This window comes from Marmota marmota, unplaced genomic scaffold, assembly GCF_001458135.2.
Source record: "Marmota marmota marmota unplaced genomic scaffold, marMar, whole genome shotgun sequence".
Classification (NCBI taxonomy): domain Eukaryota; kingdom Metazoa; phylum Chordata; class Mammalia; order Rodentia; family Sciuridae; genus Marmota; species Marmota marmota.
In genome coordinates, this window is record NW_025999900.1 from 65,621,955 (window position 1) to 65,625,462 (window position 3,508).

The 3,508-nt window shown below is 35.9% G+C and overlaps 1 pseudogene; it reads left to right on the top strand.

Annotated features, from left to right (window-relative positions):
• The first annotated feature begins 2,836 nt into the window (after positions 1–2,836).
• On the top strand, positions 2,837–3,306 carry LOC107145768 (annotated as a pseudogene).
• Positions 3,307–3,508: the final 202 nt, after the last annotated feature.

The following is a 3,508-nucleotide window of genomic DNA, read 5'->3' on the forward strand; positions in this document are numbered from 1 at the left end:
AGTGTTTACTAATGACTCATTCATGATGGGAGGATTTATAGATACCCATATTACTCCCAATCATGTGGATATATTTAATTATTCTGGCTACAGTGCCCAATTACTTTTGTGTTGATCCCACAATAAACATGCTGGCTGTCTGAGAGTATCATTTGAGGAAAAGACAGTGGTTGGGAGACATAGACTGACTAATCATACTATTTATGGAGACTTAAAACATTATACTAGATCAGTGATCAAAATGGGACTTTTCCATAACAAACCAGTCATTTCTGCAAAACCTCCATGAATACCTCATTGTCCAAATAGTTCTACAATTGAGATTGGCACCTTTTCTAGATGGACAAATTGTGTAAATACTTTTCCAGTACAACATAAGGTGTCTAAATGTAGTGGGTATATTTTAGACTGGTCTCCAAAAATTGATAAGAGACAATTATGAAAAAATTCTGCTATGACACCTGCAGGATTTGTTAGCGATATTTTGACTTACAGTGAGGGTGGTATTCAAAAAAATGTTTGGCACTTAATTGCTGTCTCAGAATTCTTCCATATTTCAGAAAGACCTTTACCAAAATTTGTTGGCAAGAGCTGTAAGGAGCGATCTTGCTATGGCTTACGAGCCTGTGTCCAATCTCCTTATGTTTTAATCATTGGAAATGTAAAAGTTAAATGGATAAATGACAGGTAAATTGTAACATGTAACAAATGTACCCTAACCAATTGTGTTACTAGATATAATAGAGGAAAAGGAGTGCTGGTACTTCATCAGCCCTCTTTTGTTTTATTGCCTGCTAATATTTCAGAGCCATGGTACACTGATGCTGGTTTTCAAGTCTTATAGCAAATTCATACCAGGCTAGTGAGACCTAGACCTGCCATTGGAATTATAATTGTGGGAGTTTGGGCCTTGGTTTCTTTCATTGTATCCACTGTCACAGCCTTGATAACTTTATCTCAAAATATTCAACATGCAAAATTTCTTAATAATTTAGCCCAAAATACTTCCAAGGCTCTGCACAATCAAGTAAATATTGATGAAAGGATTGAGATTAAGTTAAACATCTTAGAGGAAACTGTTATAAATATAGGTAATGAACTTTCAGCTTTAAAGTTTAAAAAAAGGCTTTAATGCCACACAAGTTATAAATATGTGTGTGTTACAGCTGCCAAGTACAATGCTTGTCTCTGGGATTGGGAGAAGGTTAAGAACCATTTGTTGGGTATTTGTTAAAATAATAAAAATAGCTTGGATCTTTTGGAACTCCACCACCATATCCAAAATAATAGAGGTGATTTTTTGGATCCTTTTTCTTTGGCTAATCAAATATTGAAGGAATTAAATGGATTTAACCCTGGAAATATTCTTAAACACTCGGCCTGGTACATTATTGGATTGTTCTCTTTGCTGTTAATTCTTTTTTGTGTTGTAATTATAGGATTGCAAGTCTTCAGAGCTAGAGAGCAGAGACTCAAGAGAGTAAATCATTGCCTGTTTTTTAAAAGAAAAAGGGGGAATATGTGGGAGGCCATCCTTGCATGTGATTTGAGTTACCTCCCTGGCTGGGTGAGAGGCACTTAGACACAGCTGTGTTAGAGCTTTCCCCACCTTCTTCCAGGTCCAAGAGCTTGTCCATGCAGAGGTGTGTCTGGCCACTGCTCTGAAGACCCAATTTTCACCCCTGACCTTGGGATGCTTCCCCCTTTACCTACATTGGATGGGATCTTCCCCGGAAGTTTTTGTTCCCCAATAAAAGTCCACTCCCTGGCGTGTTCTCTCTCGTACGCTAGTCTCTTCTGTAAATCTCACCACCGCATTAGGTGGCTGGAGACAGAGGCTAGGAGAAGCCATCCCAGAGCTGGTATTAAAGGTAATAAGAGTCTTGTCTCTTTAATTTAAAAACTCCCTAGCAATTACTCATGAATCGAACCTTCTTTCATGAAGCCAGCACTGGTCGCATGGCAGATTCATTAGTAAGAGAAACACGAAGAGTGCATTAAAAGTGGGTATGCCTTCATTTCCCCTGTGACATTCAGAGATGCAGGATAATGAACCCAGAAGTTATGTGTATTAGCTTGACTTTAAGATGTGAAAACACATCCGTTTTCTGGGTTAATTATCTCATCTTGTAGTGTAAGTCTTTCTATTCAGTTTGTTTTCTATTATTTTGTTGAGAATTTTTTTATCTATAGGCAAAATTTGTACACTAATATGTAGTACAGAAGTACTAATATGTAGTATTTAGAATGTATATATGTACATATATCTGTATATGTGTATACTATATAGAATAGAGTACAGTTTTATAAGTAAATAGCAGGTATCATATATAATTACTTTATAAGATAATGTAATTAAGCCCTGTGTGATTATTATAGTATCTAGGATTTTACAGCATTATAATATAGTATTATATTCTTATTGATCTAGTAAAAAAAAGACTTGTATACTTAGAGAACATGGATATACACACATATATAAATGAAAAAGCCAGTAAGAGCATCACAATACACCGATGTCTTTATATTAACCAGTTGAACTTAAAAAAAAAACTTTTGGATTTTTAGTTTAGTGTAATTATCTAAAATAACTGTTGTTTGTTTAACCAGATTTGTACAAACCCTAATTCCTTTAAGACTACTTCCTCTAAATAGTGTAACCAAACATAAAAAAATTCTCCTGATAGAAAGGAGCACATTAGTGTTTTAAGAAAACCTTGTCACTTTAACATACAGAGATCAAGGTATTGGCTTATATCAGTGCAGTAATATTTCATATTAGAAAAACCTTTGGTCTCTAGGTGGTGTGTTCCACCTTGACAGCTGCCACCCACAGTGAGGGCTTCCCAGTGCCCAGGTACCCAGGGTGAATGTAAAGTGCCAATCCGTTGCATCTGAATATAATTGAAACAGAAAACAGAAAGATGGCAGCAAATCCTTCAGGACAAGATTTTCAAAACAAAAATAGAGTTGCAATCTTGGCAGAACTGGACAAAGAGAAATGAAAATTACTTATGCAGAACCAATTTTCAACAAATCATCCTGGAGCTAGCATTGCACTCTCCAGACTCACTCTTAATAAGGATTTTCAGGATCATGCAGAACAGCAGCATATCACAGCCCAGCAGAAGGCAGCTTTGCAGCATGCCCATGCACATCATCTGGATACTTCATAACTCAAGACTCTGCATTTGGAAATCTTATTCTTCCTGTTTTACCTCACCTTGACCCAGAATGAAGAAAACATCTGTAATGAAAATTACTTTGTAATACCCAATGCTAAAACTCCTCTCATTCAGTGCTGTACACACTATGACATTTAGAATTTTGGTGAACTTACATATTTTTTGCTTCTTGAAAAAAAGGAATATGTAAGTAAAAGCAAAAAGAAGGGGGGGGGACTAGGATGATGAAAGCTTTAGAAGCTGGGTTGTCTGAAAATTTGATTATTCTGCTTAGTGACTTTATCTTTTTTTTTTTTTTGTAATGCCATTTGATGTTTAGCTCT